This window comes from Temnothorax nylanderi, unplaced genomic scaffold (genome assembly GCF_030848795.1).
Source record: "Temnothorax nylanderi isolate EJ_2023f unplaced genomic scaffold, tnyl_v1.0 TNYL_tig0216_pilon, whole genome shotgun sequence".
Taxonomy (NCBI): domain Eukaryota; kingdom Metazoa; phylum Arthropoda; class Insecta; order Hymenoptera; family Formicidae; genus Temnothorax; species Temnothorax nylanderi.
The window spans coordinates 68,402-80,095 of record NW_027249278.1 but is presented as its reverse complement, the minus strand read 5'-3'; the positions used below and the strand labels follow the sequence as shown (position 1 = coordinate 80,095).

At 35.3% G+C, this 11,694-nt stretch overlaps 1 long non-coding RNA gene across 1 annotated transcript; it reads left to right on the top strand.

The window, feature by feature from the left end:
* Positions 1-1,128: 1,128 nt before the first annotated feature.
* Positions 1,129-1,909, top strand: LOC139779245 (uncharacterized). The gene is made up of 2 exons (XR_011719833.1): positions 1,129-1,446; positions 1,517-1,909. It is a non-coding gene; the product is annotated as an uncharacterized lncRNA (long non-coding RNA).
* The last annotated feature ends 9,785 nt before the right edge of the window (positions 1,910-11,694 follow it).

Here is an 11,694-nt window from a genome sequence, read left to right as displayed (position 1 = left end):
CCAAAACGCAATATTTACGGGTCAAAGGTAATGCTCTGTATCTGGTGGGACATGCGGGGTGTAGTCTACTATGAGCTACTGAAACCGTCCGAAACTATCAATTCCCAACGTTACCGACTTTAACTAATGCGTTTGAAACAAGCTATTCAAACAAAACGGCCGGAATGGCACGATAGACACGAGAAGCTGATTCTGCAGCACGACAACGCTAGGCCACATGTTGGTCAACCCGTCCGAATATACTTAGAAGGGGTGAAATGGGAGGTCCTACCCCACCCGCCGTATTCACCGGACATTGCCCCTTCAGACTATCATTTGTTCCGGTCGATGCAGTCGGCACTTACTGGAGTGCGCTTCACTTCAAATGACAGCATACAAAAATGGGTCGATGACTGAATCGCATCGAAAGAAATAGAATTCTTCGCTCGAGGAATCCGTTTATTGCCTGAAAGATGGGCGAAGGTCGTCGCTTCAGATGGAAACTATTTTGAATAAAATCATTTAATATCATCATATTCAAACTATGCTTTTTTTTCTACATAAAAAACGATTAAAACTTATTCCCATACCCAATATATAAAATCGGAGTTTCCCTGAATTATTAATGTATGTACTGCAATTCTGGAGAAGGATTTTTAATTCTGTCAAATTAATACGACGCTACGTGCCGACAAAAAATGCCGGTAAAACAGACGGCTCCAGCATCACCTTAAGCCCGTATCAGATTACGGATTGGGATTGAGATTGGATTGAAATTTAATCAGAATAAAGAATTCTTTAATGATGATGATGTTATTCCGTTTTTTTCACTATACCGTACATCCCTAAGATCACAGAACATTTTAAGAACGTCACAAGGGGTCTTAATATGAGATTATCGTATAATAGTTGGAATAAAATGAGTACATTTATTAAAGCCCATAAAGATTGTCTCCCTCGTTCGAAACAAAGCAATGTGGTATACAAAATTAATTGTATTGAATGTGACGCCTCATATGTAGGCCAAACTAGTAGACAAATGCAAACTAGAATCAAGGAACATCAGAACCACATAAATAGGAATACATCTAATCATTCTGTCTTAACTGACCACAGAATAGCATTTAATCACAACTTTGATTGGAGCAATGCCGAAATTTTAGATAATGAACCGTATTATTACAAACGTCTAATCTCTGAGATGCTGTGCATTAAGAGACAAGTAAATGGATTGAACTTGCAGACGGACACGGAAGGTTTACCGGATTCTTATCTGAGCGTTATCGAGAAGTTATCTAAAATTTAGTATATCCGTTTGCGAATTTTTATCCCCACCAGTAATACATATACATACCTCTTTATTATGTTAACCTTCTGTGTTTTTCCAACGCCTCACTCTCTCTCGACAAGTCAAAGTGACAGGCTCGTTTTAACGTTTTACCACACCGGTCGGCAATTGCTCCGTAAGTAAGTAATTTATATTTAACACCGATAAATCGCAGTTTTAACATGTTATAACTCCGTTTTTGGTTGTAAGGATAATCGATCTTACCGCTCTACCTGGTCTTCCAACCTGGGAGTCCTTTGTCTAAGATGCGATTGACATGGAGCACTTGCAGATCGGTACAACTATATACCGAACTTCTGTATGGTTTCATTTTATATTTATTGTTCTATCTGTTGACTGCGCCTGACTTACAGTTTATTACTTGTTGACTGCACCTGTATGGCTCATAACGTTTATTTTCAATGTGTTCACGCGTTTACTGCTCCGATTTTTCAAATTTATGTTTTACGGTCGTGAGTTTTGATTGCGCTTGACTGTCTTTCACAGATCAACTTCGTCGAATTTATGTATTTACGCTGAAGAGGACACAAAAAAAGTGTCGAAACGTCCGTTTTATTATAATAATATATATCGTTACGATAATTTGATTGCGCATTATTTACAGCGCTTGGCTCCTATTGCCCTTATTTCCACTACTTGATTATTTATGAGAGCCTACATTTAATTTATACTTTGCAATTGTTGTAAAATTTGTGAATGTGATTGGTGTATGCTTTTAATTTTGGCCGAAACTAAGAGTAATACACCAATCAAATTCACAAATTTTACAACTGCAGTTGCAAAGCAGCTTTCTGCTGAACACAATTATAATTAGTATAATGCCTGTATATAGGTGCCTATATATAAAAACTTTTTTACTTTCTGTCTTTAATATTTATTTTTAATTATTTAATTTCTTCATTTAATTTAATTATTTAATTTTTAATAAGTCCAATTATTAATATTTATTTTCATAATTAAACTTATTTTTTATTTTGACAAATGTAAATACAAATATCTTATTGTATTAATATTTAATATTAATAATTTAATTAGTTGCTTAATTTAACTTCTTGTTTAATAAATAAGATGTACTGAAAATGTACCTATTATTGTATAATATTTTAATTTTCAAAATTGTCAAATTACAAACAGGAATTTTGTCGTAACTTTTACAGTTATAAAGTAATTATTTAATGGAAATGGAAGCATAAAAAAATTAATATTGTAACGCAATTATTATAATGCTCAAATCATAAAATATTTACATTTTTTTATTCATATTGCATTCTATATAATGGCAATGTTATTATATATTTGACAGGCAAATCAAAATAGCTTCGAATCGATATCGAAATGATGAAATATCGATGTCTTAACAGAAAATACATAATTTGCCTGTTTACAGTCTGGCACGATGAATGTATGTCACAAATAATCTCTTCTTTTAAAAAATGTCATAAAGCACAAACATTGAAATAAGCTTCAAATTTCGAGCATTATTTCGATATGATGTAATATCGATGATTTCGACGTCAATTAGACGTCGATTCGATGGGTCTTTTCTCGTTGGGTATATATATATATATATATATATATATATATATGTATATATATATATATATATATATAGTATATATATAGATTATAATTACCTTAAATCTTTGTTCTGTTTTGTAATTTTATCTTTATATCATTAATTTATATTTATACATATTGTTGTGCCCGGGCCGGCGTTGAGTCCGTGACTCCTCAAATAGCTCTCACACGCACTCACTCGCACTCGCGCACCCGCGGAAATAACGACACGTTTATAAGATAACGTATCTTTTTATTAGAGAGAATACAAGAGAACACGTCAGAACAGTTTGAAAGCCGATCGAGATTCGAATCTCAAATCCCAAGGCTCCGTTATTAAACAGCGGCCCGTTGTCAAGGGGACGCTTCGCGACTTCTGCGGAATAACCGCTCGCTTCAGCTCGAAGTTAAGGGCCGTTTCAGCGCGGGCGTAACAATATTGTTGCGCCCGTGCCGAGACTCCCGTTAAATTCGAGCTGAATCTAGTCGCCCTCGCAAAGAAGTTGCAAAGCGCCCTTGACGACGAGCTTATTGATTAGTCGATTGATTGTTTTAGGGATTGTCTGCCGAGCCTTTGACTCGTATGTACGAACGCGCTCGCGCCTTTGATCAATACTGTATCTGCTTGTGAATAAATAACGTTCTTCGTGTTACTAAATCGGTGTTCTCATTTGCTCAGGAATTCGCGGACGCGAGCACGAGTGGGTAAACGTGGGAGCGAGTCGCGTGAGAAGTGCAACAATATTTTAATTATCATATGTTACATGTAAGCATACAATTGATACGTTTTCTTACATTTTTTGTTATTATATTAAGCGGATTTCTATTTTATCTTTCAATTTTCTTTATTATATCGTAAAAGAAATAAAAACTAACATTGCATAATTTTTTGCTCACAAAATAACAAAAAGTTATTATATTTAATAAAATTGCAAACTAAATATGTAGCAAGTACAAATTCAAATATCATGCCTATCATAAATTTTGATAATTATGTTATGATAACATCATTCTACTTAAAAGATAATTTAATGCATAAGATAATATAAAATAATATAAATACCTCCATATATAATCTCGAGATGCCTTCCACTTGAGATCTGCAAACAGCCTAAATAATAAAATAATTGTAAATATTAGTTAAAATTGCTACTTTATTTTGAATTTCAGATTAATGAAAAAGATAATCAGCAAATACTATACGCAAATTATGACACTCATAGACTGCACTTGATATAAGATAATTATCATTATTTTTATATATTAATATATTTTTTAGAATTTTAAAAAATTATGTGGTTCATGACTTATATACGAGAAGCGTTCAAATATAAACGATAATTTAATCATTACAAAGAAACCAAAAACAACACTGATACCAATTTAAAAAATTAACATTTAGTAAATGGTTAAGGGGATCCTGGACAGGGGACAATTACCGACAAAAACAGTCAGAGCTCGTTCTTTGAAACGGCTTTATAGATCGCAAAATCCTTTTACAGGAGTAAAGTATAGGTACTAATGAAGAGTGGGAATATAAAAAATTAATGATAATTGAAAAAAAATGTAAAAATGCTGTCACCTCATAACCATATTTTCTAATATAAACATTTGTATAAGTTATATGTACGAAATAAAATGTTCCCACTCTTCAGAATACGTGCACGAACAATAACGTACCGTTGAAATTGAGATTGAAAGCCTGGAAAAAAAATTAGAGCTTCGAAGAGAAATCGTGTATATTTTCCACAAAAATATACACGCAGGCTAGTAAGCAGAGATGGCGCAGCAATCGAACAAAGACAGACGTCATTTCGTTAGACAAAGACAGATATAGGAAAAACAAAATTAGAAATGTTGACATTATCGACATCGAGGAAGTTCGGCCGTCACTCCAGCATCCCTTTAAGACCATAGCTGTTCTCTTTTAAATTTATAATGAAATAAGAATTTATAATGAAATAATTAATTATTAGTAATTACATTTATTATTATCACAATTAAGTTTTACACCGTGTAGTGTAGTAGAACACACTTAAAGTCCGACTAGACATTTTCTATTATATTTTTCACAAACAGCTATGAGAAATTCAGATGCATCTCGTTTTACATAGATAGAAAAGTTGCCTCTTAAACATTATCGTAATGCATATGTATTCAAATCATGCATTCCATTTTCATTTCAATGCATTAATATACCCAAGACGTTTAATTTATTATAATCGAAGATTTATTTTCTAATAATATGTTTAAATATAAGACATTGCAATACAACAGTTGCGTAGGATTAAACTTTGTCCTTATTTTGAAAACCACGTTTAACCCAAGTAGTATTTTTTCGTATTAGTTTCATATAACTCTTAAACAGAAGCATGGAAATTTTACAGCAATATAAAAATTACCTTTTTTTTTAAGAAAAAAAACATTTCTTATTCTTTTTCATAACTTAGATGAAACGTTTCATAGCTTTAGTAATTTTGTTTAGTATTTTAAAATCTGCATACAGTGTTCAAAAATTTAGGAATGTATACACAGATATTAGAATTTAAATATCACAATTCAAGACATAATACTCATGTTTAAGCATACTACGATTACATATAGAGTTAAATATAAAAACATAATTTTCTTTTACCAGCTTTTCAATTTTAATTAAAAGAAGAACATTTAATCTCAATTCTTATAATACACATTTAATATATACAGTATTTGCCATAGTAGGGGAGACCGGGGCTAAACAGTCTGGTTTTTTTCGGTGCCGATTTTTAACAACAAAATAAATAATTTTAGTTAAAGGTGGTATACCAATGTAAAGAGTGAACCTTTAGCTACAAAATTTATTAAGGAAATTTTTATCTACGTCGCTTTGTTTAACCGGTATAGAGCAAAAACGACAACGGTGGAAAAATTGAAATCTCAAAAATGCCGGGGCTAATCGGTCACACTGCATTTTCAATACATATACGTACAGTCTAATCCTGAAAAATGATAGGATACATTTTAATAATTGTTTTTTAAGAGAAAAATATAAAAATTTATTTAAAATGTTTATGCGAAACATTATTAAAAAATAATTGTTTTACCTATTCCATAAAACAATTTAGGCACGTGAATACAGAGGTTAACCAAATCGTAAACTCCCCAACGGCACGTCACATTGTCAACGCGGGCAACCACGGGGAACACGCGTGACGGCGTTCCGGTGCCATAGGATCAGCGCGGACCCTCGAGCAACCTAGCCAAGCCGCGTTTCTCGCGGGGGAGCGATAAATAGCGACAGGGGGGTTAGAAAAGCTCGCGGTGGAGCGCGACCATTTTACCGACTCGACGGCGTTCTCGCGCCGATTCCTCGACGACGACGACGACGACGACGACGACGACGACGGCCACGACCACCACGACGACAACGGCCACGACCACCACAACGACGACGGCCACGACCACCACGACGACGACGACGACGACGACGATGACCACCACCGACACCACCACCACTACAACGGCGGCGACAATGACGCCGAGACGATGCGGTCGCACGCGCGACTGTCACTGACACAACGACAACGACCAACAACGACGATCTATCGCGCGTGCGGCATGTCAACTCTCGCGCGGAAATCGCGGGATCTCAGACCCGTGCCGTGCCTCGCCGTACCTCGCCGACGTGCCGTGAGCGCGAGCGATCTCGAAAACAACGGTCCGCCATCTTTTCGGTCGGCCAAAACACCCGTTTTGCGACGATACGTGCGTACCATTTCCCTCCTATACAAACTGACGCACGTGCAAGGGAAGACAGAATCACGCTCGAGGGAAACCTAACCTGAAATCGCCGTGAGCTGAAGTCGTGCGCCCGGCGCGCCACAGTGACGAGATTAGCCCGATTAGCCCCGGGTGCTTGTAGCCCGATTAGCCCCAAACACAAGTTTCAGGTTTGATCGCCCATGAAATATTAGACATCAACGATAATGAAAAAACTACACTGGATTCGTGTTCAGCATGCATTACTCTTTATAATCACGTACTTCGAGATTTGGAGAGCAAATATTATTACGGATATTACAAAATTTCCACGCGCAGAAAATGTAACTTTCACCTTCCGAAAACACGTTTGCCTTCGTAAAAATCATAACACGGCAGGTAACCTGCCGAAACTCCGTTGGTCACATGGGTACTATAAGCAGCGTTTACAATGTTAATAGCGAGTTCGCACAATATACAGGTTCCAATATACAGGTTTGATATTTGATTTGACGTATTTACCCCGTAGACCTTTTAGCCCCGGTCTCCCCTACATATTTAGAGGTTAGTTTATTTTATAACAATCAATATTTGACCAATTGTGGCAAAAATATAAAGTCGGGACAAAAGTAAATAGTCTGTTACTTAATTTTGTCTTGAAAGTAATAATTGTTATTGGTGTTGATTTTTTGATTTATTTATTCCTTTTACAAAAATATTTTTATTATTATTTTAGAATGTCGAATATATACGAGAAAGAAAAACAAATAGAGGTTTAGCAACGTCTGTTTAAAATAATTAAAAATGTCCAGAACTATTTGAAAAAAGTTTTTAAGAAATAAAACGTTTTGCTACATTGATTATATATATGTTTATTTTTATTTTATTTTACCTTTGTTAAAATGCGAGATCCCGACGACGGGCAGAGGCGCCGTACGGCAAACCGGGCTCGTGCGACGACCGGCCCGCGAGGACCGGCCGCCTAGTAGTGTGTCACATTGTTTTGAGCCTTTCGACTCACGAGACTCCTAGAGATATCATTGCCACCTTTGACTAGAGAGGATACGGCCTTAGAGGCGTTCAGGCATAATCCCACAGATGGTAGCTTCGCACCACCGGCCGCTCGACCGAGTGCGTGAACCAAATGTCCGAACCTGCGGTTCCTCTCGTACTGAGCAGGATTACTATCGCAATGATTTTTGCTCTATACCGGTTAAACAAAGCGACATAGATAAAAATTTCCTAAATAAATTTTGTAGCTAAAGGTTCACTCTTTACAGTGAACCTTTAGCTACAAAATTAGTATACCACAGTATACCAGTATACCACATTTGACTAAAATTATTTATTTTGTTGTTAAAAATCGGCACCGAAAAAAAACAGACTGTTTAGCCCCGGTCTCCCCTATCAAACTACTTAAAGGAATAGTGACTTATTTATAATAAACAATAAATAAGGAGGTAAACCAAATTTCCAATAAAATAAGAAAACACAAAATACTTTATACTTCCGTAAAGAATTAACGAATTGTAATGTACATACTGTACATATACATATATATATATATTCCAATTTAATAAACTGCGCGCCGCAAATTTGTCGGACTTGAAACACAGCTATCTTGGAAAATTAATACCCTTTCCTACCCCGGAATTAAATCTAAACGATTTAATTGTTTAAAAAAAACGTAAATAATTTATTGCTTCACGGAATGAGGGAGGTTCCAGGTTCGAATCCTGGCTGAGGTAATATTTTTCGCAATAAATTCTTTACGTTTTTTAAAACAATTAAATCGTTTAGATTTAATTCCGGGGTAGGGAAGGGTATTAATTTTCCAAGATAGCTGTGTTTCAAGTCCGACAAATTTGCGGCGCGCAGTTTGTTAAATTGGAATATATGTATATGTACAGTATGTACATTACAATTCGTTAATTCTTTACGGAAGTATAGAATATATGAACACCAACACCTTGTTACGGCTCCACGCTCCATCTTTCTTTGATTGATTTATAATCTTATGAGCCTTTACTATTATACAAAATACTTTCTTTAACCGTGTTTTTATGGCATCGACGCAATAGACACACAACCTCTCATGACAGAGCTTTGAGCGCTACTCAGATGAGAGGGATGGTCAAAAGATATTTTATAACAGCGGATAGATTTGTATATAAATGTTATTTTTTTAGTAATCGCGTTTGTTATGTATATCCCGTGTTATTTTTGTCCCTGGTCTCCCCTACATATTTCTTTAAATTCAATTTTGTGCACAAAATATATTTTACGAGATATTACTTATTCTAATAAATATACTTGAAATAATACTTTGATTTCATTTCTTTTTCATGCATTATATTTGATTTTTTGTGTTTTCTGAATAAATATTTCTTTCTTTTACCTTAGTGTCATTTATAAAGTAATTTTGCGTAAAAGCACTATTTAAATGTTCTTGACTTTTTTTACGTTTTTAATATCCTGTTTTTAATTTTTCTTGTCTCCATTAATTTTTCTTGTCAGTATTGATTGGGGGTTTCTTCCCCAAAATAGGGAATTTTTATGCCAATAGGGAAAATTTTGGGGAACAAAAATTTGTGGGGAAAAATGTGGGGAACTTTTGAACGTAGGAGTATTTTAAGGGAATTTATGGTATAATGTTTTTTTTCTGTCAGGGGATCGATCATGTACATTTCTCCTATATAGGGCGGAAACGTGAAAAGTGAAAAGTTTTATATGACTATATCTCTTTCTATTCAACACCAATAGAAAAAGATAGTTATATGAAACTTTTTACTTTTCACGTTTCCGCCCTCCTAGGAGAAAAGATACATGATCGATCCCCAGAACATATTCAGTCACATGTATCTAATCATTCTAATCTATAAAAATATAACAAGTAGACTACAAATATACTACAAATTTTTTCTGTGTAGACGAACATATATACAAGTGGGCGACTATTAATTTGTATTAGTATGTTTACAGCATTTTGTGAATAAAATGTCTACATTAGAGGATAATAATACCCTAATGTAGACATATAAACGTAGGACTATCTTGGGGTCGATGATGTATCTTTTCTCTTATATATTAGTTTTGAAGAGACAGTCACATAAATCTTTTCACTTTTCACGTTTCCGCCCTAGGGGAAAAGATACATGATCAACCCCCTGAAGGTCGATTGTGTATCTTGAAACGAGGTGAAAATCATTTACAAAAGTGAACAGATTTACTAGATTTCGACCAATAAAATCGTAGATACTTTAGTGAATTTCCCCACTTTTGAAATTTTTACCTTGTTTCAAAATACATAATCGATTCTCAGATGCACAATCGACCCCCTGATACAAACTAATTGAAACGAGTGCGACGACTTGTCATGCGATATCCAATAATATAAATAGAGTGTTTTCCATTTATTGATCCATTCGACACAACTGTCTCGTTCTGTCTTTGTTACTTATTAAATGCCAAGAAAGATAGAATGACGTTTGTGTCGATTTGTCACTAAGGGTGCTTTCCATTTACTGACACAAGTCGACACAAGTGTTGTTCTGTGTTTGTTACTCGTTGAATGCAAAGAAAGATAGAACGTCGTTTGTGTCGACTTGTGTCAAGTAAATGGTAAGTACCCTAAATGGAAAGCTTCCAAATATATATATAAATGTGTGTATAAAAAGATGTGTGTAAAGGTCCCGAAGCAAGCGTGTGACACCCATTAATGACATGTTTTATATATATATTATACATAATATATATTATATACATATACATTATTACGTTTCGGGGAAATTTTTCCAAATTATGATGAATTTACGGAATATTCATGAACAAGTTGGGGAAATTTAGCTTCAGCCATCTGGCAACACTGTTATCAATTTTCTCTCTTTAACCGTCATGTATAAACATATTCCGGGTGCTTAAATCTAGAATAAGTGATTGATTAACATAATATAAAAATAAGAGCTGTATGATGTGATTGATATGAATCATCAGACATTTCAAACTGATATTAATATTTATAATCAGAAAAAGAAATCATATAGCACTGCTCTTGACCTCCTGCGAGCAATATTTGCAAACACTTCTGCACATGCTTTTCACGTCTATCGGTACCTTTTGTATTTAGTAATGATTCTCCTCAATATAGAACGGTTATAATGGCAGAGCCGGAATCCGAAGATAAGTGGGTGTTGCAACATTATAGGTACCTATTTAATACTTGTTCTCACGAAAGGACTACCTTAAGACGGTCTTGAAATAATATCCGACTGTGAATACACCTTTTAGTCTTATATAATTATTTTTTAGTGTCTCACGCCAAGTGCAATGTGTACACGCGTACGCGTGAGCGAACGAGCAGCAGGACCGGACATGTATGTTTACACAGCTAATAGTTGAAATTGCACGCGATTATCGTAGCGTTATAACGGCTGATTGGATTGGATTCTGAGTAGGCTCAATCGAAAGCTGATGGGCAAAATACATATATAAGAACACGGTCTTTATTTTTGTCATATATGCATTATAAGCGGAGATATTGCAGCGCAAAGAAAAAAATTCGTGATTTTTATGATCGTCGTCGTCACCTAGAAAATTCTCCAATCCCACCATGTGATGTTAAATGTCGCTCACATTGTTAAATGTCGCTCACAATTAACTGATTATTGACTTGTCGACAGTATTGAATCTGAGAGCGACCACCGGAAGTCATGTTCTGATGCGCCCTCTGAGAAAATGCAACTCAACTATGTCCGTTTTGCTCGGTAACAGTATGTATGTATGCTCGCGGACAGAAAGGTTGTCCGAAAGGTTGTCCGACTTTGAGCCGTATTCATAGTATGAATACGGGTGTATAAGTCGGACAACCTTTCTGTCCGCGAGTGTACATATTTCGTGTCCGTGCTATGGTTCATGTCCGAACTACTCATTGTCAGATGAAAGATAGTCGAGATGATTGTCGGTCTACTCATCTATTTATCTCATCTCGACTATTTTTTATCTGAGTAGTTCGGACATGAACCATATAGCACAGACACGAAATATGGCTGTTACCGAGCGAAACGGACATAGTT